The 27648-nt window shown below is 40.8% G+C and overlaps 1 long non-coding RNA gene across 2 annotated transcripts; it reads right to left on the bottom strand.

Moving 5' to 3' along the window:
* Positions 1–3344: 3344 nt before the first annotated feature.
* Positions 3345–25144, bottom strand: LOC114234171 (uncharacterized). Of its 2 annotated transcripts, XR_008556497.1 has the most exons (6): positions 25080–25143; positions 19948–20073; positions 16394–16652; positions 15841–16052; positions 4127–4195; positions 3345–3606 (listed from the first exon to the last, which is right to left on the bottom strand). It is a non-coding gene; the product is annotated as an uncharacterized LOC114234171 (long non-coding RNA). The 2 variants fall into 2 exon arrangements; XR_003620375.2 differs by lacking the exon at positions 19948–20073 and having other exon boundaries at positions 25110–25144.
* Between the last annotated feature and the right edge of the window lie 2504 nt (positions 25145–27648).

The following is a 27648-nucleotide window of genomic DNA, read 5'->3' as shown; positions in this document are numbered from 1 at the left end:
CATTTACCTAAAGTGAAACCTACGAAGAAAGAAAGGAAAGACGTGACCATAATAAACTAGTATTGAAACAGAATCATAAAGTTAGATGTCAAACAATAGGGTATATTGTAAGTAATGCCCTCCCCAAAAGCTTCCCTGTGATAGCCATGGCTCAGGAAAACATATGATAACAATAAATATGACTTCCACAACGCCACAGTGCTTTCACCACTGGCTCCATGTGGGGAAGATAAGCCATGGTTCTGCACTGCATTTGTTGTTTAAAAAGAAATTCTTCTTCACAAATAATAAATTTATAGCAAGAGAATGTCTTTGTGACTCAGGCATCCATTGTAACTTACTGTTTTTATGGACTGAAAGACTAGCCCTATGCGTGGGAAGTTCGTTAGGACAACTTGGGATCGGTGGGAATTGGTTAATGTTTAAAAGGGAAACACGCAATTCACTTCAGAATCTGTCCAGCTCTCTGCACGACCCCTGGCCATTTCAACCCAATATGTGAGTTAGTACTACTTCAGTCAACTCTGGAGAAGCTGGTGGTTTGTATTTATTCATTATATTTGGGTAAAGAAAGATCAATGGAGAAAAATAACACGGCACACACGAATGTGTACATCATTCGGTTCGCTGTGTATGTATTTCAGAATACCATACCCTTATTTACATTTTAGAGACTGTTTCATTCTTAAAACTCTCTCCGTGTTAAAATAGATTCATTCTTCCAGTGTTTGAGGACAAACAGGGCCCATATGATACCAGAGATACTCCGTGTATATAGTTTATTTTACTTAAGCAAACATGTCAGTGGTTTTTATAAATCAACAGTGCCCAGGCAATGAAATATTTTCATTCAAAAGAAAAGCATATATTATGAAACCAAATTATTTGAAAAATACCAGCATTGATCTTGCTGTCTATATTTCAATAGTCTGTTAATGGCTCTGCACTTAATCTAAATTATTATCATCTTCCTTTTGTTTCTCAGCACAAAGACCATCTAAGCTGGTGCTACTCAAAGGGTGTAGGATGGACAGTGCTGGCCCTGAGCCGATTGCCACTGTGCAGCAGTGAGGTGAGCACAGAACAGAGAGTAAGCATTAGAAACTTCTATAGCAATTTGACAGGTAATGTTTTTGGCCTGTTGAATACATTATTAAACATTAGAGGCTTGCATTTTGCATGAGTTGGGATTTTTTTTCATTTAATTTTTCTTGTAATTCATTTTTAGTCTATTTTTCAAAAATGTCAGACATGGCTTACTGGATATTTTAAAAATAGACCTTTGTTCCAGGTTGTTTGAGTAGCATTGGTCTGAACTACAAAGTGATCTGGATTGTCAGGTAACCATCTTGTAAATTAAAATGTACAACATTCAGCATATATATTTGAATGTATACATAGGTCTTATCTATATAACAGAACAATCAACTCAGCAAAAACAAAGCTTGAAGTTCTCTCTGAACTCATTTCCCCAGTCTCTCCAGATGTGCCACAGCTGAGGAGATTGCTCAGAAATAGGCATGGTTTGATTAGATGATTGAAACAACTGGATTTGTTCTGCCTTGATCCGTTTTATTCCTTCCTTTTCTCGTGTCCTCCCTCTTTTCTTTTCTTTTTTCCATGCAGACACTATCATCTTCCCTCTCTTTAAAGAGTGAAACCAAGATCCCACCTTCACTCACACATCAGTAAAATACATCAACAAACATTCACTGAGATGGGGGAAGGAGCAAAGTGTAAGGATACATGGAAACAAAAGTATGGGTGGAAAATGTGGGTACAGTAAGCTCTAGAGAAAAGGAGCTGAAGCAAACAAAAGGAGCCTTCCATCATGGGTCCCCAGGGGACCTTTGATTAATATATTTTAATTGTCTTGATCTGACTTTCTGAAGAACTCTTATTGGTTGTTCACCCATGAAATTTCAAAGGAATTATAATGAACGAACATTCCTTTAGACGCTTTGGGGAAAAGAATCGGTGAAGTCATTTCTGCTGCTGCGCCCCCCTCACCCCGGCTGACCTGTTGCAGACCATAGGACTTGTGTGGGGCCCACATCACTTTTCCTAGCCTCTGAAATATGGATGGTTAAAATAGGATGCCCAAACAACCATATTTCCTCCCACTATGCTGCTCCTTTACATGTACTCAAGACAATGCAGATTTATTCTGCCTCACCGGTGTCTTATGTTAGACACATGCCCAAGAGTCTCTGACAACTTCTGTCTTTCATTTCACAATGAAGGAAATGTACTGCTCAGGCTCAGGAGAAAACACAGAGAAATGAATCCCTATCCCTTAAACTTTGCAATTCATTTTTCTTCTTTGTGTGTTCTAAAAACTGAATTCCCTGGGTTGAAGTTATATGCTAGAATTTTGTCTTCTGCCCTTTTCTCTACTTCCCCCACCCCATGGGGTCATTGAGTCCAAATCACAACAGCTTTCAAGCAGCCAGGACAAAGTTCCAAAGCTCCTACATTTGCTAGAGATTTTCCTTCTTGTCTGGATTTTCCCAATATTGGTTAGAAGGCATGACTTCGGGGGAAGGAGGTTGTCTGACTGTAAGTATTGTGCCTGGACCCCATCCTGACTACAAAAGTTTGTGTGAAGTATCTTACTCTTTGCCTGCTTCTTAACTTGAGGCTCAATAGTTTTACAGTGTCAACCAACCTCTTCCCCCCCCCCCCCCCCCCCCCCCAAATGTAATTCAAGAGACAGCTGTCTTTGGAAAAAATTCCAAATAGTTGGTCTGGAAGTGAACTTCGTAGTGGGTCCCTCCTCCATTCTGGCTGACTTTTCCCCATTAATTTCTTTTTCTCTTTCATCCATTCATTGGCTGATATGTCTATAAATACACTTCATCTGCTTTTACTTTGCTTTTTAAGAATAAACTGATACCAAGCACACTGTCTTAATTACATCCACGGGCAAAAGCATAACAAGTTTAAATGTTGTCACAATATAGATTTAAAACTTTACATTGTTAATTAAGCCAGCTGTGACTTGGCTGGCAAATAAAAATTCTAATTTGAATGTGTAAATGAGTAATTCATCTGAAATGTCAATTTTTACATTATTGGTACGTGACATTACCCAGAAACCTACTAAGCAAAAGAACAGAGTTGGACAGGAAACTGGTAAATGGATTGGTAAGAAAGCAGGAAAACATGGCCATCATGTCTCTGGGTCTCCACATTGCTTAAACTGGACAAGTCAGTCCTCCCAGATTCAAATCAAACAGGTCCCTGTTCCATTCTTGAGTGTCCATATTGTAAGGTGGCTGCTCATTTGTGAGGTTATGGATCCCAAGGGCACACCAAGAAGGCAGGCCCAGGACAAATTCTGATTCATTCCCAGAAGACAGTAGGTTTTAGAAAGCTCTGCTTTTGAGATACAGACAAAATTGAAGGGAAGGACTTTTAAGAAAGAAAAGTTTCATAAACTTTGCCAGGTATGAAAATCTTGTCAAAATATTTCCAGAGGGTCTGCCAAGGGCAGTGTGCCAGCCATCTTCTTCCTGAGGCTATATAAATTTGTTGTCCATTTTTGTTTAAGTGCCTTTTGTAAATGCACCCATGAAATCGTTATCTCTTCCTTTTCTCCACCAGCTGAAGGAAAAAAGACAAGATCTCACTATCAGTCCAGAAAAAGAAATATTAATCTTCAAACTGGTTATTTTATGACTTAGCAATTTTTCACTCAAATCAAATACTTTTCAAATTATTAAACTCATATGGCTTTACTTCTTTTTTATAATAGTTTGATATAAATAATGATTATAATAGTAAATATCACTCATATGTTCTTGATAGAAAATATTGATGTGATGGTATGGCTGATAATTTTCAGATAACAGTAACCCATTGGGATACATTAACATTCTGAGTTTTGTAAAGAAATCCTTAGTTTCCTGAGGTATTCTGACATAAAACACATTCTTATTTGACAAAGATCATTGGAGAAATAAAAGTCAATGGAAACTTTGCCAGGTATGAAATTATTATAATGCTCCATTTTTCACACACAAAAAGCCACAAGAAAATAGCAGTTCATATACTTTGAGTCATGTGTAAAAACTGGTAGACATATCAAAAAAGTTTTAACTGAGCCAAAGAAGAAAAGACTTACAGATGGCTGAATGGTCTTGACATTGATGGACAAGTATGGGAAGAGTGGTGATCAGATGTTTTACTATTTCTGTGAGGACAATTCAAAATGAATATGATTAAACTTAGTCAAAAAATCAAGTTTGGCAACATGTAAGAAATCTCAGACTAGCTGGAACCCATTTATCACTAGAAAAGTTTACTCAAGGAGACTGTGGAAGAATCTATTTTCTTTGAAGAGAATATTTCCCTTCCTTTAAAGAAAAGAAGAAAACCAGTATCTGTGTCAGTAGTTCTCAAACTTCACTGCATCAGAATCACCTGGAAAGATTTGCTGAAACACAGATTGTCAGCCCTACTCCCAGAATTTCTGATTCAGTAGGTTTGGGTGAAACCCAAGAGTGTATTTCTGACAAGTTCTAAGGTGATGCCAATGATACTGGTCTGGTTGCCACAGTTTGAGAACCACTGGTCAGTGCTAACTCTGTGTTAGGCGTGGCCACATAAATATCTCACTGACTCTTTGCAACAACTCTGAAGTAGATGTAACTCTGATAGATATACATATATTTCACAACTTTTCATACATTCAGTATTCATCTGTCATGTGTGGACAGCTATAAACTGTTTACTAGACACCAAAACCACTCTTTTGTACATCAGTTGATGAACAAACTTTTTGAGAGATCCCCTAGTGCTGCCTGACAACTATAATTCAGTTTGGGCAGCAATGCTGTGTGACACAGACAGTGTGACGAGTTCACCAAACCATTTTGATTCTTTACTGGGCAAATGGGAAAATTACATCTCTCAGTTCTCTTGCATCTAAATGGGATCTTGTTTTATGGCCAATAGAATATGAACAGATGTGATGTACACACTTATAGTCTTTGCCCCTAAAAAGACCCATGAGATTCTCCTCATTGTCTTTCTTTACTCATCAGCTGGCTGAATATAGCAGATGAAGCAGAGGCCACCCAAGAAGACCCTAATGGATGGTGGAGCCACCCAAAGAATATGCTGGGATCCCTGAGTCCCATCTTAGAGAAGAGCTACCCCAGCAAGATCACCCCCATTGAACTCTATGTGAGCAAAACAATGAACGAAGCCACTGAAGTCTGGAGATTCTTCATAGCAACAGCTTAATAGTAACTACCCCAATAAATAGCCCCTGTGGATAGAGCAGTCCAAACAAAGTTCAATATTTGTGCAGTTATTTGAATATTTTATTGCAATTTATTATTTTATATTAAAATGATGGAAAACAAAAAATAAAGGTGTAGTTTCTAGTAATAGGAGTATCACAAACAATATAAACTAAAAAAAGATGAATATTACTAGGCATGTTAAAAATGATAAATCTCTATCCTCAGCCAGATCTCTCTGAACAGGTTGACTACATGTTCACTTGCAAAGAAAAGTTAACATGGGTGACATGCTAGAATTTAAATCATTCAAATATTGCCTAAAAAGCAAAACTTATATGAAAGCAGGATCTCTCACCCATTAAATCAATTGTTTCACTATCATACGGTCAACTTGCAGCCGTGTTTTAACTATCAAAAGTACAAAAGCACCTATTTCCTCATTTTTTAATATGAGAAAATTGAAAATCAGAGAGATTGAATAAATTTCCTCAAAACCATGTTAATAAATAATAGAACTAAGACCTATTCCAAGATTTGCATCAGCCTACAGCCTTGTTCTTTTCATTACACCTCACTGCCTCTCATTTCTGCAAAAAAATTTGGATGTCTGCCTATCTTTGAAGAAGAAAATATACAAAATGATCTTATAGCGCCCCCTTTGAGCACTTTGATTCTATGATAAAGATATTGCTATAACTTTCTAATCTTGTTAATACAGGAACCCTGTGAAAAATGTCCCTTTGCTTCTCAGGTGAATGAGTACCCAGAGATTGGGCTCAGGTCAGCTACATCATGCTGCTTCTACACAACAACAGTGTTCCTACAGTGTTTCTGTTCATCCAACATGGAAAATGAAGTTACAACAATATTAATGAGTATGCTGCAGTTTCTGAAAACTTGGCCTCTGTCCCAGCATTCTGCCCCAACCACATCTCACAAGGAAAGAATTCCTCCCATCACTCCACAACAGTCCATTCTGCTTAACTCAGACCCCTACAGACAGGTGGTGATGAAGACAAAAGGTTTCCCCAGACAGAACTGGCAAACAAAAAGCTTGGAGACACTCTGGTTTTTGAAAAGAATAAAATAAATTATTTATTTATTAACATCATAATGGTCCTTAGAAGAATGTCATAAAGCATCCTTTGTCCCCAGTGACATACCAAAGCAAATATGTATGAGATACTTGAACTGGAAAAATTATTTTGCATTGACCAGCCAACAATTTTGACCTCCTACAGTATTTGAGAGCCCACTATTACAATAAATCAGTTCCACAGTCTTTTGGACCCAATAAAATGTGTATGCAGTAGTTAGACTTTTGCTTGTGAGTGGTGTCAATGTAAAAATAACCTTTAATAAAGTTACTAGCATCCACGTACCCATAACCACTTCATGCCTCTAGCTCTGCCAAGATTCTTCCTTGATGGGTATTTCCTGTGAAGGTTCCCTTGAGAAGTCAACCACAGCACTTCCCTATGGCCTGCACAGGGACAGAAACAGCCACTGGGAGAAATTATTAGCTAACTTCACTGAGTCAATCAGAAGTTGGGGCTACCCATTGTTTAGGCACCAGTACCACAAGCAATCTACTTCTCTGCAAACCTCCTGGCCTTTCTTGTTCTCATCTGTGAGCTGTGTCCAAAAGTGGAAAATGAAATATGATGATGGATGGGAGGAAGGGAGAGATCTTGGGGTGAATAAGGGAGAGATCTTGGGGTAAGTATTCATGCCAATACAATGGAATTGTCTGAGCATCTTACTGCTTAGATCACTCCTGAAGAGAAAGTTGAGCACCACACTGAGAAGTACATTGGAACTTCCAGCCACAGAACGTATGAGCACTGTCAGGAAGTGTGTGCCCAGCAGGATGTGGTACTGTGTGGACCAGTGTTTCTCAAACTTTAATGCAAATACAAATCAGCTGGGATCATGTTAAAATGCAGGTTCTGACTCAGTGTCTGGAGCGGGATGTGAGATGATGCTTTTCCAACAAACATTAAAATGATAATGCTTTGAGAGGCAAAGGAGTAAAAACCCAAAATCCAATTTTAGAACATATGAACTGTGAAACCTTGGGCTTCAGTCTTCTTATCTGTGAAACAGAGATTAAGTATTATGTAGGATTATTGTGAGCACTAAATGACATGATGGCATATAATAAGGTACATGATAAGTACTCAATGCATTGACCACCATCAATATTTTATTTTTACTACTCTGAGAATTGAAGCAGCTTCCAAAAAATGATGCCCATTGTAAACTTGGTTTTTTAATGGTGAGACCAAGGTGTTCAGGATGCAGTGAAAAGTGTGTATTTTGGGGGCTGGGTAGAGAAGGTGGGCTGAAAGCAAGTCCAGGGAGGAATAAATCTATAGGTCCCACCTATACCTCGATTCCTGCTTAGATAGAAACTAGCCCAGTAACAAATTCACCTCTGTGACATTACATTAGGAGAGATATTTCCTGGAGAATATGAAGCTTTGTGGTTTCTTTTGATTATTATTCCAAAAAAATAAGTGTACTGAAGTAAGATTGAAGCTACCAAAAAAACCACATTGCTTTAATCCTCATACTTCTGATTCTCACAGAACATTTCTACCAGAGGGATAGATTTATCAACTGAATGAAAGAAAGTAAACCTAATAATTTTGATAATCCTAACAAGCTTATTTTTCATTACCAGAGTATTCTACCAAAATTTCAGTCAAGTGTTTAACTCCTGAACCTTTCCCAAGGATGCAGATAATCTAAGCTCATTTCTGAAAATACAACTAACTTCCAAATTAATAAGGATTTGTTGAGTGCTTCTTATGCCAGGCTAATATATGTACTAATCACTTGAAATATAAAAATAAATAAGACATGGCTCTTTCCCATGAGCAGTTTTAGTATAGTTAGGAAGATATATATATATATATATATATATATATATATATATATATATATATCAGCAAAAAATTATAATACATTTTAATAAGTATAACAGAGATACCCACTTAGTATTATGATAGCATAAGTGAAAAATAACTAAAATAGTAGTTGTATCCTGGTAGCCCATGGGTATAATATATACAGAAGTTTTTTTTTGGTTGCTTGGTTTGGTTGAGTTTAATTAGTTGGCTACTTTAAAATAAAGGAAGGGTTGTATTTAATTTCCTCCCAACCACAGTCAGCTGAAGCTGAGTAATGGCTGTTGCTTTTAGATGAGACATACATTCTCCAGTTTACCACTGTCCCGACTGTTTCCTAGGCTTCATTCACTGACCTTGCCAATCTGGTCTATACAGGGTGTTGAGTTTGACCTAAGGAGAGATGGTAAAAAAGTATAGGACTTCTTCCTATAATGATGGAAAGGTGGGAAAGAGTTGGAAAATGAGGGAGGGGGGGGGAGAGAAACAATTTTAAAAATATTAACCCACATATTTATCCTTTGGATTGCTCTTTATCTCTTTCTGTAGATCCAAATCCTCATCTGGTATAATTTTATTTCTGCTGAAAGAACTTCTTTTAACATTTCTTACAGTGAAGGTCTCTTACCTTTTATTGACCTGAAATGGTGTTTATTTTGCCCTCATTTTTGAAAAATATATTTGCTGAGTATAGAATTCTGGATTGGCTGGTTTTTCTTTCAATACTTAAAAGACAGCATCCTATTACCCTTAGGCCTACATGGTGAAAAGTCTATTGTAATTCTGTCTTTGTTCCTCTGTATATAATCTATCTTTTTACCTATGGCTATCTAAATTTTCTCTTTGGTATTAGTTTCAGAAATTTAATTATGATATGCCTTGGTGTGTTTTTCTTTATGCTGTTTCTGTTTGGATTTTGAGATTCTTGGATTTGTATGTTATTGATAAAATTTGGATAATTTTCAGCCATTATGTCTTCAAATAGTGTTTTCATTTCCCTGACACCACATTTCTAGGATTCTAATCACACATATGTTGCATAGCTTAATATGGTTCATGTGTTTTTAGTCTTTTTTAACCTGTGCTTAATTTTGGATACTTGTTGTTGCTATGCCTTCAAGTATGGTGATCTTTCCTTCTGCATTATATAATATGCTGGTAATCCTAACTAGCCTATTTTTCATTTCATCTATTTTCACCTCTACAGGTTACATTTGTGATTAACAAATATATATATTTTATTCTCCTCTACAGGTTACATTTCACCTCTACAGGTTACATTTGTGATTATATATATATATATATTTTATTTTCCTTTCATCATATTTATTTTCTTTTATATCCTTAGCATAAGAATAACATTTGTAATAGCATTGTTCATGTCCTTGTCTATTAATCTGCCATTTCTCAATCTCTCAAGATTGATTCATTTTTCTCTTGTTATGAATCATATTTTCACACTTATCGGCATGCTTAGTAATTACTTTTTGAACTTCACATTTTGTAAATCTTATCTTATTTGGTGCTGGATTTTATTGTCTTCCTTTAAGGAACTTTGGGTTATAGGGCAGATCAGTTTGATCTATGAGATGCTTGTGTTTAAGTTTTTTATGGTGGGTCCACAGCAGCTTTTATTCTAGAACTAATGTAACCCCAGTACTAAGGCATGACACTCCTAAGGACTCTGCTAATGCCCCATATATTTTACAGATTCTCCATTCAGGCTGGTGGAAACACAAACTCTTCCCAGTCCTATGTGAGCTCCAAATATTGTTCAGCTAAATGCATTCTGGTACTTCTTTCCCAAATCTTGGTAGTTTTTTCATATGTATGTGTAGATAATAATATTCAGCCAAACACATGAGGTAAACTCTGCAGATCTCTGGAGTTCCCATTTCATTTAGTTTCTTCTGTTCTTGTAGTATGCCCTGAAAATTCTAGCCTCCTTGGTCGTCCCAGATTTTTTAGCTCTTTCTCCTCAAATCAGTGAGACCACTGGGTTATGCTTTAGTTTCCATGTGCTGAGAATGGCCTGGAAACTGTCTTTAAGGAATAAGCTATGGCAACCACAGGGCTCACCTCATATGCCCTCTTACTCACAGGAATAAAATCTTGTGGTTCAATATCTAACGTTTGTATGATTTCTAATTGTTTACAGTAGAATGGAGATTGATGTAGTAATTAATCATTCATGGGCAGAAGGGGAGGTAAGCATAGTTGGTAGAGAGTGAAGACCTGGAGAGCATTTCAGGCAGAAGTGGTCACATAAGCCAAGGCAAATAGGTTGAGAAACAGCAATCCATGAGTATCAGGAAGTAACAATTTAGTGTTGCCGCACCCTAAAGCTAAAGGCAGGAAAGGACTGGCAAAATGTGTGGCTAGAGCTGGGCCACAAAGCCAGAATTTGGGCTCTCAGAGATCATGTGATTGAAAACTATGGAATAGGAAGAAAGACAATGGGCAAAGAGTTAGAAGACCTGAGTTCTAGCCTATTCTGAGCTCTGGAACTGTAAGCAATTTTGTGTGCTTTTGTTTTCTCAGTTGTAAAGCTGGCCTTCACCGATTCTTATCCAAGACTATATTTCAAGACAACATTTCTATAGTTGAGCTCAGTGGAGGTGGAGGACACTTCAGGCTGGAAACTGAAACTTCAGAGAATATAGGTCATTAACAAATAGTATTTATTGATCACCTTCTAACTACATGCCAAAATTTATACTCAGAGTCTTGAATACATTGTCTTCATGCCTCACAACAACCAACCTTACAGATTAGGAAAGCTTGTCGAAGTTCACAGAACTAAAAATGATGGAGATAGAACCTGAACCCATGTCTGTGTAATTCCTTTGTTTGTTTGTTTGTTTGTTTGTTTGTTTGTTTCTATCCTGGACCCAGGCATCAATATGTTTTTTAAAGATCCATGGGTGATTATAATATGCATCCAGGGTCAAGAACCACCCTATTGGAAATATTAAAAGCGGGTTTGAGACATCCACCTTAATAATAACAAGTAATGCCTACAATACTGTTTCTCCTCCCCCAGTGCACCACTTTGGACATATTGTGGTTATACCTGTACTATATCCCAGCCCTGGGAGGTAGGTAGATGGGAAAAGCTTTAATTTTTTGGAAGAGTATGCTTTATAGACCTTAGTTTAACTAACGATCAGTTGTACTATCTCCTTGTGCTTTTAGCAACAGTACAGATTAACTGAAAATATATTATTTATTAATATTGGAGTAAATTCACCCCCTATTTTATGCCAGTTCATTTTGGGAGCACATTAATGGCACTGGGGCAAGATTTTATATTCCTCATAGCAAACTATTGAAACCTTACTAAGGTCTAGGTACACTGCTGAGCAATCCACTTATATTATCTTGGCTCATTCTCACAACAATCTCATGAAGTAGGAACAGTTATTATTCCTGTTTTACAGGAAACTGAGGCCCAAAGTTACACAGTGGGTCACCCAGAAATGAGGCCGAGCAGTCTGGCTCCAGATCCTAAGGTCTGAGCCGTGTATTGTGCTGCTCCTCTCCTTGCAATGGTTGCTGGTAGGAGGGACATGTTCTTTATTTCTTTTTAAGTTGTAAATAGTGAAGCTAGAACAATCAAAGGGGTTGAAAAATATTGCCCTACCATCCTTTTAAAAGGTAGAATAGGACAGGAAAGGAAACTCTTGGTACCCTGAAGCCAAACTCTTACATTCTTCTGTTCTATTGTAGGTGAAACCTCATTTTTGGCACGCGGGTCATTGCTCTAAAGCAATGCATGCCTTTATCTTTTTGATCTGTGTGTGGTCTCAGTAATGTACGTGTGTTATGGGCCATGCCACAAATCTGGCTCTCCCTTCCCCAGCAAGGATTTTACTACACAGACCACGTTAACGTGAAAAATCTGGAACAAAGAGAAACTTTGACTAGCAGCATTATGTCCACAGCTAAAGGGGCTACATGATGAATCACCCATTGATAAAAATTTTTTAAACATTTTCTTTCAGTATGGGAACTACTAACATCTAATTCAGAGATGAGTGCCTTTTGAAAAGATCTAGGGAGCTGAGAGGCCAATAAACACAAGTGTGTCTCACTATTAGGTCTCAGATATGAAGCAAAATGGTTTATAGAAAGCAATTGAGACAAGTATTGATTATCTAGCATGGTACAGGCTTCTGAGTTTCTCCAAGGGACAATAAGCACTTTTCCACCAGCATGTGAAGTGACTTTTCACTCTTTTAGAAGAAAATATAGGGGGAAGATTGCTTTCCTAGCAACCTCCAATCATAGATTCCCACGTCCCTCCCAGCAAGTGTGGCCGTGAAAACAGTATGCATAAGAAAAATGCATAGATGACTCTATTGTTTCATTTAGGTATTAGTTTCACGTTCCCTCAAACATATAATACTCTTTGATCAAGCTTACTGTAAAATATGAAAATTAACATATTATTCCACCCATACCCCCAGTTCCAAGTTAGAGGAGGCTAACAAAAACAGCAGAAGAGAAGCCAAATACAACATAATCAGAAATTGGATATTAGCCCAGAACAATAGCTGATCAACCTTAGATTCCTATCATTTGTTATGTAAGACACTCTTGACTCAGTCTAAAGATTATTTACTCTGTGGAACTCTGGAAGGAGTGAGCGCTAGGTCCCAGGGCATAGTCAGTGTCAGTACTGTAGGCAGGACTCCCCACTGGGCAGAAGTTTGGACCAAATGATTCTGGATTTCAGATGGCACATGCTGAATTTGACAATGAGCAGATCCATCCAAGGACAGAGCCTGCCCCACAGCTAGAGCCGCATATACCGCATATACTTCCAACGAGGTTTCATGGTGGCAACTGGAGATGGGCTAGTTCCTTCTGAAGCGAAAGCATCATGAAGCTCCTGGGTGCGACACAGTGAACACTCACTACATGGGAGGGCAGGTGGTCTCCACACCCCAGAAACTGTGCTGGGGCTGCTCTTAGTGCCCTCTGTGGTCTGCTGGCAAAGCCAAGTTCCGAGACTCCATGGAGGCATCCATCCCACCCAACACATTGGAGGTCTTTGCTGGGTCTCTATGGAGTCTGAGGCAGAACACTGTGATGCTGCAGGTCCCAGGGATGATGTCCCAACCACTGCTGGGAGACCCTGCCTGCCTGTATCATTTTAACAGCTGGACACCCAGTGCTGTTTCTCAGTTCCTGTTGGAGAATCAGAGAGGCCGACCAGCAGAACCAAATCAATTTGAATTAAGGTTTCAGGTTAAAACATGAAATCTCTCTGAAAACAGTCATGAGAGCATTTTCTTTTGGTCTTGCATTTCAAAGTATTAAAATAAAATAAAAAAACCTAATAACTGCTTTATTCCCTAAGTGATAGCGTGAGTTTTACAGCTCACTCTATTACAGATGCAGGGCCTCCAAATCCCACTTGAAATCTAAGACTGGCAGAGAGCCTGCCACCAGAGCACGATTGGCAGCTCCGAGCCCAAGAGAACGGCTTCTTCCTCCTTCCCTGAGCAGACAACACTGCGGGGCTGCGAGGGAAGCAGTATGTGTCCAAGCCGATGATGAGTGCTGTCCTGTGCGTTTCATCAAAACCAAAGCCAAGACCAAAGGATTATGTCAAGGAAATCACATCAGACAGTGCCCTTTCAACATCTAAACTCCTGTGCCTTTAAAACACTGAATAGAATTGATGATTTCCACCCCCCTGAAGCTATTTGTTCTAAGTTCATAAGGAATGCCAGGAAAACATCCCTTTTATCTTGTTTGCAAGAAGCCCTGGATGCAAAGGACGGGCAAGAATCAGCTGGGGACAACATTCATGAGACAGCACAAAGCTAAGTAAGAGTGTTGTGCTGCTCTTATTTTTGGCTGTCGGTGGAAGCAATTGGAACTAATAAAATAAATACAGTTGTGGTGGTGAGAGTGGCCAAGGGTGAAGGAATGCTCTTTCTGGTGCTTTCCTATTGCTAAGCAGCTAGAAGCTGCTCCAGAACATTGCTTCTGATCGTCTGGCTGCATCCTCTTTCCTTTTTTTTTTTTTTATACCAGCAGCAGAGTGAGATGTTTAAGACGAAAATCACTGGAGACCTGAGTTCTAGGATCAACTCTGCCACTATGCTGTGTATAGTTGTGCTCATAACCTTGGACAAAAAAAAACACTTGTCACATGTATAGAGTACCTACTATATGCCAGGTACTCTTCTCAGTGCTTTGCTTTGTGTCTGTTGGCTTAGTTAACCATCACAATGATAGTAGGTACTATTTTCACACCACTTTATAGAAGAGACAGCAATTAAGTCCCTTGCCCAATGTCGCGCGGCTCACAGATGGAGGACCTGGGACTCAGATCCAGACAGCCGGCTCCAGAGCACAAGCCCTTCATGACCATACTGTCTTTCACCTGGCTGAGCAGCCCCTGTTGACTCATCTTAAAAAAATGTAGATTATAAACCTCGTAGATTTATTGTTAGTTAATGAGACATTGTATATATACTGAGCACAGAGCTTGGGGCATAATAAGCAATCAAAAACGCCAGCTATTGCCCTAGCTAGCCGGTTTGGCTCAGTGAATAGAGCCTGCAGACTGAAGGGTCCCAGGTTTGATTCTGGGCAAGGGCACATGCCTGGGTTGTGGGTTCGATCCCCAGTAGGGGGCGTGCAGAAGGCAGCCAATCAATGATTCTCTCTTATTATTGATGTTTCTCTCTTTCTCCCTTTCCCTTCCTCTCTGAAATCAATAACAAACAAAAAAAGCCAGCTATTATTTTTTTGCCTTTCTTTCCTTTTTCTTTCAGCCCAGGCCCAAAGAGGCGGAACCAGCAGGCAGGGAGGACTGGCAGAAACCTTGCCAGTTTCTTTTCTTCCCCACCCAGGGTGTCCTGTGCCCATACACTATTGTGCTACTTAACTAATCGTCACAGCAATAATAATCAGGGCACTGGGTGCCCAGAACACGTGAGGAATTACACAAAACCCATCATTTTACATGTTTGCTTTCCAAACCCGACCAGACTCTGATGTGCGGGGTTTAAGATTACTAGCAATATATCCATTGCAAACCCTTTAATCCAGAGGGTCTGCTGTTTTGTCTTGCAGGCTTTGACTCTGCAAGCATACAGGACTCTTTGATTTCAGCTGCAAGGGTGTTTGTTTGGGTAGCAGCCAGAGTCTGTAACATTTGGGGTCCTTAAGCCTTTATGCATCTGTTGTTTGGCCATCACAACTGACTGCATTGACTTGGTTGGAATTACAACTCAATTTACACCCTATATTTCCCCTTTACTTGTTCTTCATCATACAGGACGCGAGATTTAACAGCCTTTCTTTGACTTTCTGGCCTCCTCTCCACATTTTATTTGATTTCTACAAGTCATATAACTGTGTTCCCTGCAGCCAATAAGAAGTCTTCAATCGGATACTCTTAACCCGGCTCTTTCCTGGCAGCAAGCTTCTAACAGCTTTCTCTTCTACCCCGCAGGAAAGAGAGACACTGGGGCTGGCGGGGGTGGGGGTGGGAGTGGGGGGAGGGGGTGCTCCATTTTTATAATGAGGCGAAGGCTGGCTCAACAGGTGAATGAAAGCCAGCTGTCCTCAAGGTGGGGAGGGTGCTTCCTCAGAGAGGACAACTCCCCCTCCGTAGGCACTTGCTTGCTTAGAAGGCCCGGAGGCCGAGATACCTGGGTGAGGTCCGGGGCCCTGAGCGTTGCCCCTGATGCTCCCCTGTCACAGGATTTCCGGCAAGTCCTTTTGCTTCCCTGGGACTCCGTTTTCAAATCTGCAGAATAATATTCTCTGGCGTTTTGACCGCAAAGCTTAAAGCAGCTCAGCATATGTTACCTCTTTCTTCTCCCAGCCTTGAAAGTCAGGCACAGATACTTTGTTTTAGGGCCTAAAAGGAAGCAAAAGAGCAAAGAATGTTGCGGCTGCGCACAAATGGCAACGTAGGAAGGATCGGAATTCACCCTGACTTAATGCTAAGTGCTATTGTTTCCCAGAAATGTCTTTGCCACAGAATGGAATTCTTCGCATAGAAATAAACCACCTTGCTTGCCAGTCACTTGCCTTGGGTATATAAATGAACTTAGGGGATTTGAAAACCCAACCTAATAGAAATTATTAATGCTCAGCCAGGAAAAACAGGTCCAACAGCGTTTCCCGTTATGGAAATACTAGTATTTCATACTCGGGTCTACCGCCTTGAAACCCTGACTACTTAATCCTCACAGTTACCTTGTGAAACACATTATTAGTCATGTTAGTTCCATTTTACAGCTGGAGGAACGAAGGAAGAGTGTTGGAATGGCTTCTCTGGGGCCTCAGAGGAAGTCAGTACTGCACTGGAGAAATTCTTGTGTTTGCTCTCTCTTTTCTTCATGCAAATAGAGAAAACAGGTTGTCTGGAGAAGTTCTCACAGCTAAAACCATTCCTGCAACTGGAGGCACATCCACAGCACGCCAGCTTTTGGGTACAGTAGCAGCTATCAGATTTCTAAAACACAAAATAAAAACAAATGTGAGCTCCATGTTGGGAAAACACCCTTGAGGGTGTGTTTCTCTAATTGTAGTCATTGGGCCGTCAGCAATTTAAATCATTCACAGCCTATGACACGCTCTTATTCATGCATTAACTATATATTTGATGGCACTCAATTAAAAGCTGATGTCGACCTAACCAGTTTGGCTCAGTGGATAGAGCGTCGGCCTGCGGACTCAAGGGTCCCAGGTTCAATTCCAGTCAAGGGCATGGACCTTGGTTGTGGGCACATACCCAGTAGGGGGTGTGCAGGAGGCAGCGGATCGATGTTTCTAACTCTCTATCCCTCTCCCTTCCTTTCTGTAAAAACTCAATAAAATATATTTTTTTTAAAAAGCTGATGTCTTCTTAGATGTATGTGAACAAAGAATAGTGTCAAGCTTCCCATTGGTTTTCACAATGTAGAGGTGTTTGTGTGTGGTGGTGAAGTGTGTGTGTGTGTGTGTGTGTGTGTGTGTGTGTGTGTGTGTGATGTTAGCTAGGCATTTACTGAGCATTAACTACACTGTGGCTACTTGTTGAGAAATAAAAATATTCTCTCTTCCCCTAAGGAATTTAAAATTTAGGCAAGGAAACAAAACAATATACTAGGCTCTGGTAAAACCTGTAATTTAAATATGTGTCATTTTTAATTTTTGTGGAACACTCTATGTGTTTGACTTTTTGAACCCTGAAAAACTTTTTTTCAAAAGTACCTAATAATGCCACTATAATTAGTTCTTCACCTTTAAAAACTAATTTTTAAATCCTCACCTAGGGATATATTTATTGATGTAAGGGGGGGGAGGGGAGAGATAGAAACCTCGATGTGAGAGAGAAACATTGATTGATTGCCTCCCATACATGCCTGACTGAGGCTAGAACCACAACCTAGGTATGTGCCCTGACCAAAGCTAAACCCACAACCTTTTTGGTATTGGGACAATGCTCCAACCAACTGAGCCACCTGTCATGCCAGAAACTTAATTTTTTAAGCTTCTGTCTGGGGCTGAAACTTAATTTTTTAATCTCCCAGTCCATATTCAGGTTTAGAATTTCCTAAAAGGTCTTTTACTTAAGCTCCCTTATAGAGCAATTACATAATTAAAATGCAAATAAAGACTGCTTACTTTACATTTATAGTCTATTACTTTAGATTAAATTGGAGCCTTCTACCTGCCAGGTGCTGTGGGAGAGAGACATGTAAGCCAATGATTGCTGTGCATAGGGTGAATGCCGGCTGATATACCTACAGGACACTGTATATGAGTGCCTTGAGACCAGCCGTACTACCACGTGGGTGCATGGAGGAGGAGGGGCCGGCTATCTGGGAAAGGAAGGCTTCATGGAGAAAGTCATGTTTGAGCGTTTCTCAAAGAACAGAAGGTCCCGAGAGGAAGATGAGAACGTTTCCAGGCTAAAGGAGGAGCATGTGCAAAGCCTAAATGGCATGATTTGAGAGTTTCCTGGGTGGTGGTTGGGCGGGGGGGGGTTTAAGAGAAAACCTCCTGAGAAGATTAAGATGTGGGGCCGTGTCTGTAGGGCACTTTGCACAGCTAGCTGAGCCACAAACCAGTCGGCTTCAGCTAATGGAATCTACCACCAGCATCTCCTCCCCCCAACCGTCGGTCACTGACACACCCCTAACTTCTCCGGTCTCCCCCTTTTCCTCTGTCAAATAATATGAGTATCGCTTCTATTTTCTCAAACATGTGCAAAAAGACCTTGAGCTCCACCAAGGAGAAGATCAGCTAGACATTGAAGAGCTTCCTTGAACAATAACATGTAGTCAAAATTCCAGGACATGGCTGCTTAATTTGTGTATGAGCCGTGACCCCAGTTCCTCCTCCTGTTGCTGACCATCTGGCGATTTCACCATTGACATTTATGCGCACAACTGGTTGTGTGACTCCACCCTTTCAGCTGCTGTTGCTTCTTGTGGGATAAAAGTTAGAACCGAGGATTGCTAATAAGACTTGGGAACAGTCTGTGGAGTTTCTGTTTTCAGTTTGATCTACTTCACAGAAAATCAACATACTTGTTTTATTTTATGGAAAATTAACATTCCTGTCAAAATGTTCTCTTTTTTAAAAATATATTTTATTGATTTTTTTACAGAGAGGAAGGGAAAGGGAGAGAGAGTTAGAAACATCGATGAGAGAGAAGCATCGATCAGCTGCCTCCTGCACACCTCCTACTGAGGATGTGCCCACAACCAAGGTACATGCCCTTGACCAGAATCGAACCTGGGACCCTTCAGTCCGCAGGCCGATGCTCTATCCACTGAGCCAGATTGGTTAGGGCCAAAATGTTCTTTTACAGTGGTTTTCGATGAAAAAAATTTTTTTAATCTAGTCTCCAAAATTGTTGGACCGTTATACTTTTGCTTAATGTCTTGAGTACTAAGAAAAGTCCCTATAGCAAGCATAGGGTTTTGACATTATTAGCAAGGGAAAATACTGAATAGAGATAATTATGTGAGGCTAAAGACCTACCTTAGGCTAAAGTCCTTGAACATAAAACAGTTTTAAATATCTTTGAAATTTTGTGGTGAAATAATCATCAGAGGCTTATGTATATAAGTCTTGATTGATAACTATCCTATGAAAATATTTTTAAAAGGCTGAGCATTTGCTAGGTAATGCAAAGTACATTTTAAAAATTTCATATTGGTGAAGGTTATGTACTTTCACTCAGCAAGTAATTACTAAGTTGCTTCATTTGTGTAGACACTGTCAGATATAAATATTTGTCATTTATATAAGACTAGAGGCCCGGTGCACGAAATTCGTGCATGGGGGGGGGGGCGTTCCTCAACTTAGCCTGCACCCTCTCCAATTGGGGACCCCTTGCAGGATGTCCGACTGCCATTTTAGGCCCGATCCCAGGGATCAGGGCCTAAACCGGCAGTCAGACATCCCTCTCACAATCTGGGACCACTGGCTCCTAACTGCTCACCTGCCTGCTTGTCTGATTGCCCCTAACTGCCTCTACCTGCCAGCATGATCACCCCTAACGGCCCTCCCCTGCTGGTCTGGTTGCCCCCCAACTGCCTTCTCCTGCCAGCATGATGTCACCCCCAACTGCCCTCCTCTGCTGGCCAATTTGGTTCTGATTGGTCGGTTCCTATGCCAGCATCAAAAGCTCCACCTCCTAGGCAGCCATTAGCTCCCCACAGCACCCAGATTTGGTTCTGATTAGTCGGTGTCAATGCCAGTCAGCATCAAAAGCTCTGCCTCCTAGGCAGCCATTGGTTCCCCACAGCACCCACCTTTGGTTCTCATTGGTTGGTTCCTATGCCAGTCATCATCTCCAGGCCTATCTCTGGGCCTGATCAAAGAGGAGGGGGTTAACAGCAGCCCCCAAGGATGCCGGAAGAGAAAGAAAAGACTGGCTGCTGGCGAAGATCAGAAAGAAAGAGGGAGAGAAAGAGAGAGGTAAGTATACTGATCAACAGCTTCCACTGAGGCTACAGATCAGACCCTGACTCACTTTCTGGGTCTCAGCCACCTGGGCAGTCAGTGCTGGGTCGCCAGGCTGCAGCTGGGAAACCCAGCGCTGCCTTCCAGATGGTCAGCGTTTGGTTGTGAGTGGTCGTTACAATCCTGGGCTTTTATTATTAAGATTATAGAAACTTAGTAGTAATTAACTAAGCCTAATAATAAAGGCCAAAAGAATCAAATATTTATCAATCCTCATGAAATGGTAAGTTTTACTGATTAGAAGATATATTTACCTTAGTTTGTCTATTTAATAATCTTTCAAAGAGTGCAGACTCTTAAAAATTATAGATGACTTAAAATTTTTTCACTGTTTTAATGTGAAAAGGGGGAAATTTTTCCAAAATGAATTGTTAGTGAAAAGTTTGAAAAGATAATGAAGCAAAAGAGCTTTTGATCTTGTTAGTTCCTAAAGTTGAAATTTTTATATCGAAAATGGAGAGGAGAGAGTAAAAATGTAGCCCTCTAAACGATGTTCAGAGGATAATATCATTCAAGAAGTCAGTGCCAACATAGCATGCAGAGCAACAAATTCCCCTTCCTTGGTTTGTATCTGGAGAGGAAAAAAAGTCAAAAGGAAAAATTCCAAAGAATTTTCCTCCAATTTATTTTTTTATTATTATTATTTTTTCAAATTCATTCCCAAACCTCAGAGCCTAGCTCAGGTTTGTCTGTGTGGTTTTATTGCTTAGTTCACACACACAAATTAGCACTGGCAATCCTAAGAGCCAGCTTTAAATTTTTTTTTTCTTCTGGTGTTGATGAAAGAAAATACTTTCTCAAAAACGTGATTATTTGGTTCCTCACAAGTTCAAAATGTGTGAAAAGAAAGAGGGGAGTTTCTTAGTTTAAAGGAACTTTCTTCCACCACATTTTAAAATGCTGCTCATTTGTCAATGATGGGCAATCAGGGGCTTCTAAAAGCAGGGAAACATAATGGCATCTTTCAAATTAGTCAACAGGGAACTTAGTGTCAAATTATGTATATAACCAGAATACCATGGAGTTGCTTTCTGTAGTTACTTCTTTATGAGGGAAAAATAACACAATAATTTACATTTTAAATCTTTGGGATTTAACAGTGACTTTTACTACAGTAAAATCTCATTGGGGGAAAAAAATCTTGCTACAACATTCCCTCAAGAATAACTATTTATAGTTACAGTCAGGTAAAATATGATTTGCTTATAAGGTGAAAGCTACTGCTATGCCCTACCATCTGCATTATATATTACTGTGAAATTATATTGAAATAAGGATTAGAATAACACCAATTGTCTAACCAAAGAAAACATTCACAAATCTAACAGTTTAAAAAAGGATATGAGAAATGTAAGTTATAAAATGTGTACTTTGCTAAAGTCATTTAACACAATGGTCAGGAAAAGAGAGAAAATCGCCTAGAAGTGCAGGAGCTGGGAGTCCCTTGCTGAGCCCTTGGATGGGTAATCTCTCTGTCCTGGCATAACCGTGCCAGTCACTTGTAAACACGCCATATGCATTAGCATTTGAACTTTATCTAATGCCTTTCAACACTTCAGAAGCCACTACCAATCAAACTAGTTTTTAAAAATACATCGGATCTTGTTTTTCTTGGTCAACCTAGTAAAGCTTTTTGAAATTTTTTACTTGGTGACATCCACAGTGTCTGTGTGGGTTTGAGAAAAGAACAACCTTAGTATTCATTTGTTTACTCCTTAAAACAGACGCCAGCCCCTAAATCTGTGTTTTCATTCAAGTTTGCTCATTTCTAGTTATTTTATCTTAGCATCCTTTTACACTTTGTAGATGAAATTTTTTGTCTTGACAGGACATGGTCAAGAGATAGAACTTCTATTAGATGTGAGGATTTTGAAACTGCCTCCACCGTTGGAAAGTATTGTTTACATCTCAAAGAACATACACCCCAAATGTTTTTTAAAAATTAAATAAGCACCCCAAAACAAGATACACCATTATGCCCACTAAGGATTTTGAATAAATCTAATATTTAAATGATTAAAAAAACAAACCAAGTCCTTTTGGCTGAACCTCACATGACCACCTACTCTGGGTAGATGTAATGAAGTTGAGGTATGGGGGTATGACATCTGGCAAGGACTTGTGAATTACAATTTTCTTTTACAACTGAAAACCATATCCTGGTCAGGTCTCAGTGGGGTTTAATGCTGTCAGAGAACACAAGGTTTGTTTTGATCTGTTATGGAGTTACACACATCGCTTTCGTTTCACACTAATGACATCCCCATGTCTGGTATACACCAATCCAGAGCCTACTAATTAAAGGTTGGAATTAACCAAACACGGTTTCCCTACAAAACATGTGAAACTTATTAAAACTTAAAAGTAACTGCTGATTCTCAATATAGGCAGAACTGAAGAATGTGAGTCTTGTGAGGTTACTTGAGCAAAAATTTTAAAGCATATTCAAGATGCTTTGTGTCTGCCTGTTCAGTGTGCAATGTGTTAACATAGAAAAATGTGCTAAACTTTTAAGATTACTGAAAACCAAGAGATAAAAAGAATTCACCAGGGTTACCTCCTACTAGTTTTTGGTTTAACAAATAATTCTATATGCAGTTGTTACCTCACCCATTTCTCACCAGACAACTGTTTGTTGATTTGGAAATGAAAGGGGAGTGGTGACCAGTGGAAGATGTCAAAGAGAATGTGCATTTCAGCCACTATCCTATATAATTGTATATAATAAAGGAGTAATATGCAAATTGACCATCACTCCAGCACACAAGATGGTCACCCCCACGTGGTCAAAGATGACCACCCCCTTGTGGACACAAGATGGCCACCACAAGATGGCCAGCAGGGGAGGGCAGTTGGGAGAAACCAAGCCTGCAAGGGAGGGCAGTTGTGGGCAATCAGGCCTGCAGGGGAGGGCAGTTGGGGGCCATCAGGCTGGCAGGGGAGGGCAGTTGGAGGTAACCAGGCCGGCAGGGGAGGGCAGTTGGGGGTGACCAGATCAGCAGGGGAGGACAGTTAGGGGTGACCAGGCTGGCAAGGGAGGGCAGTTAGGGGTGACCAGGCTGACAGGGGAGGGCAGTTAGGGGCAATCGGACCAGCAGGGGAGCAGTTAGGCATCGATCAGGCTGGCAGGGGAGGGGTTAGGGGTGATCAGATTGGCAGGCAGAAGCGGTTAGGGGCAATCAGGCAGGCAGGCAGGTAAGCATTTGGGAGCCAGCAGTCCTGGATTGTGAGAGGGATGTCCCAGATTGAAGAGGGTGCAGGCTGGGCTGAGGGACACACACACCCCCATGCACAAATCTCGTGCACCGGGCCTCTAGTGTTACATAATTCAATATAAGGCAACAGCTTTATTTTTTTATTTTTAACTGTACATAATATAAATATTTAAAAATGCTATTTCATGAGTATACAATTTGCTAAATTTTCACAAAATGGATTTATCTGTGTAACAAGTACCCAGATCTAGAAACAGAACATTCTTGGCACTCTTACAGATTTTTTTTTAACTGAGCGATGTATCTTTACCCTCAGTGGACACTTAGATCTTGCTGTATATCATGATTTGAAAGAATTAGTGAATTTCTGAAGCTGGACAGCAAAAGAGATGACAATAGCCAGCATTGAGTTTTCTCTGCTTGTGGTTTTGACAGAGCTACTGGGTCCCGACATGGGATGTGTGACAGCAACCACTCATACTGAATTCAAGGAAGGCACAGAAGAGGAGAAAAACATTTCAATTAAGAGATCCAAGGTGGCGGCAGATTAGGTGGATGTTACACTCATCTCCTCCCAGAACCAAAGTGGGATCACAACTAAAACATAGTGCAATTAACTTGAATAACCAACTGAACACTAGTTGAAGGGGAGCCTTAAAACCAAGGATTTACAGAAAAAGCCTAGGAAGGGTGGAGATGTGAAAAGAGCTGGCCTCACTCCAACAGGAAGTGGCTGAGATTCTGTAAGGAGGAATATCTCAGCTGTAGAGGTTTCCCCAGAGGGGTATGGGGTCTCAACCCCAAGCCAGGCTCCCCAGCCCAGAGCATCAGAACCAGGAAGAGGAGCCCACATAACATCTGACTATGAAAATCAGCAGGGATTCTGTCTGCCAGGGAGAGACAGGAGGCTGCTAGAGACACGGGCATCCTATTAAAGGGCCAAGGCACAAAACCACATTTGCAGCCACACACCCTGGGCTCCAATGGAGGGAAGGCAGAGAAGATTAGAGTCACGTGAGGAGAGACTGGGGTTTGTAGCTCTGGGGAGAAAGCTGAAGGGACAGCTAACCAGATACCTGTGCTGAGTCCCGCTTCCTCACTACAGATGCAATCTTTCTTGGATGGATCATTCCCTCTGATGGCATCAGCCTGGAGCAATGCAATAGCCCCATCCTCAGAGCTCCCTGCTGCCCTACCCTGGGAAGCTCATGCCCTGCTGAGGAGTCAGCTGCCTGGGCCAGGGTGTAGAGGTCTGGGCAGACTCTGGGGTGTCAGTGACAGAATTGTGTGGCTGCGGGGTGGGAGCCATCCCCCCACTTTCCTGTGAACCTGACTATCAGCACCCCCTCACAGGAGATCTGCTAGCTCCACTCTCTGGACTCCTGGTGACTCTGCTCTGCTGAAATCTGGACAGAATTTTGGACAGACTGAATTGTGTGGCTCTAAGATGGGGGTCATTTTTCCCTCACACACCCAACCAGTGCAGAGCACTCCCTTCATACGGCCAAATCTTGGTCTGTTTGGGCCTGATAAACTCTATTGGCCTAACCCTGATGACTCCCTGAGAACCTGTTCCACCACAAGGTGTGTGAGCAACCAGCTTGTGGCAGCTAGACTTGGTATACCCTGGGACATTTGCTGAGTGGCCTCAGACCCAGCACTGGCACTGAATTTGAACTTGTATCAATCTGGTGAACACCACTTACCTCTACCTGGTGACCTGCATATGAACCTACCTCATACAAGTCAAGTATTGCCAGATACTCTTTCAGTGACTGAGCCTAACAGGCAGTGAACAAGCAGAAGCAGGCAAAGACGAATCTCTGGGTGCCTTGGTACTTTTGCTGATATTCCCCCAGGCCCAGTGCTGGTAAAATCTGGCCTTGGTGTGTAGCTTGGTAATTTCCATGCATAGCCAGGCCAACCAGAGGCAGCCACAAACTGTGGATCACTTTGTAGCTCCAAACAGGTTGCCTAGGGCCAGTGACAGGCAGTATCTGACATTGACCTGCACCAGAGTCCCTCCCAGGAGGCCCCAGAAGCAATACACCTTTTGGCCAGCATCAGACAACATCAGAGCAGGATACAATTAACTTCATAAGCATCATATCCAAAGGGAGATTTCAGCAGGCAACAGACCATGCAGAGGTGAATTCCGCATCATTTGTCAGCACCTGCACAGCAGCTCATACACTGTGATTGGAGTTGATCCTCACAGTCAGCCAGCCTGGGGGTCAACCCACACATGAACAGATCAATAGCAATGAATGGGTTAATAGCAATCAAGACTCAATTACAATAAGAGGTCCCACATAGCCGAAACCGGTTTGGCTCAGTGAATAGAGCGTCGGCCTGAGGACTCAAGGGTCCCAGGTTCGATTCCGGTCAGGGGCATGTACCTTGGTTGCGGTCACATCCCCAGTAGGGGGTGTGCAAGAGGCAGCTGATCGATGTTTCTCTCTCATCGATGTTTCTAACTCTCTATCCCTCTCTCTTCCTCTCTGTAAAAAATCAATAAAATATATTTAAAAAAAAAAAAAGAGGTCCCACATAACCCACACAAGGGACATATTCCTGGAGCACCCAGGTCAGGTGATCAAGGAGACTGTGCCACTGGGTTCCATAGGACACCTACTATATAAGGCCACTCTACCAAGACTGGAAGTCATAGAAGATCTACCTAATACATAGAAACAAACAGAAAGTAGCAGCCAAAATGGTGAGACAAAGAAACATGCCCCAAATGAAAGAACAAAAGAAATACGCAGAAAATGAGCAAAATTAAATGGAAGCAAGCAATTTATCTACACTAATAAAAGAGTAAGATGCAAATTGGCCGTACCTTTGCAACACCCACCAGCCAATCAGGAGTGAGTATGCAAATTAACCCACCAAAGATGCCGGGTTAATTTGCATATGCAGGCACCGATCAACTGGGGGCAGAATGAGACGCTTGCAGGCACCGAGCAACCGGGGGCAGGGTGGGACGCAGGCGTTCCTCACCGCCCCAGCCACTCCGGGCCTCTGGGCAGCGGGGGAAGGCGGAAAGGCAGCTCTGGGCTGGAGCAAAAAGGCAGCTCTGGCCGGAGCAAAGGCGGTGCCGGCAGCCAGGGGAAGGAAGGCCCATTCTTGCATGAATCTTCATTCATCAGGCCTCTAGTCAGATATAAAGTTCCAAAAAAATGGTTATAGAGATGCTGAAGGAACTTAGAAAGAACTGCAAACACCATGAAAGACAACATAGAACCCATAAAAAAAGAACCAGTCAGAAATAAAGAATACAATATCTGAAATGAAGAATACCCTAGAAGGAATAAACAGTAGGTTGGATAAAGCAGAGGACTGAATCAGCAATTTGGAAGGCAAGGTAGCAGAAAACACCCAATCAAAGCAGCAAAAAGAAAAAAGATTTTTTTTTAATGAGAACAGTTTAAGGGACCTTTCAAACAACATGAAGCATAACAACATCTGCATCATAGGGTTACCAGAAGGAGAAAGAGAGCAAGAGATCGAGAACCTATTTAAAGAAATAATGACTGAGAGCTTTCCTAATCAGGTGAAGGAAAAAGATGCACAAGTACAGGAAATGCAGTCTCAAACAAAATGAACCCAAAGAGGCCCACACCAAGAGACACATTAAAATTAAAATGGCAAAGGTTAAAGACAAAAAGAGAATCTTAAAAGTAGCAAGAGAAAGACAGTTAGTTACCGACAAGGAAGGTGCTCCCATAGACTGTCAGTTGATTTCTCAACAGAAACGTTTCAGACCAGAAGGGATTGGCATGGCATATTCAAAGTGATGAAAAGCAAGAAGCTACTACTAAGACTACTTCTCCCAGCAAGGCTATCATTTAAAAATGAAGGAGAGATAAAGAACTTCCCAGACCAAAAAAAAAAAAGCTAAAGGAGTTTGTTACCACCAAACCATTATTACAAAAAGTGTCAAAGGAGTTTTCTAGAAGAAGAAGGCAGAGGAGGAGAAAGAAGAGGAGGAGGGGGAAAAAGAAGAAGAGGAAGAGGAAAATGGCAATAAATACATACCTATTAAGAACCACTTTAAATTTAAATGGATTAAATGCTTCAGTCAAAAGACATAAGAAAACAAGAACCATATATATGCTGTCTACAAGAGATCTACCTCAGAACAAAATGTACACACTATAAAAATAAAGGTATGGAAAAATATTTCATGCAAATGGAAATGGAAAAAAAGCTGGGGTAGCAATATTTATATCTGATGAAATAAGATATAAAACAAAGGCTACAATAAGAGAC

The sequence above is a fragment of the Eptesicus fuscus genome, chromosome 7 (assembly GCF_027574615.1).
Source record: "Eptesicus fuscus isolate TK198812 chromosome 7, DD_ASM_mEF_20220401, whole genome shotgun sequence".
NCBI lineage: Eukaryota > Metazoa > Chordata > Mammalia > Chiroptera > Vespertilionidae > Eptesicus > Eptesicus fuscus.
Note: the sequence above shows the minus strand (reverse complement) of the source record. Positions and strands in the feature narration are given on the sequence as shown.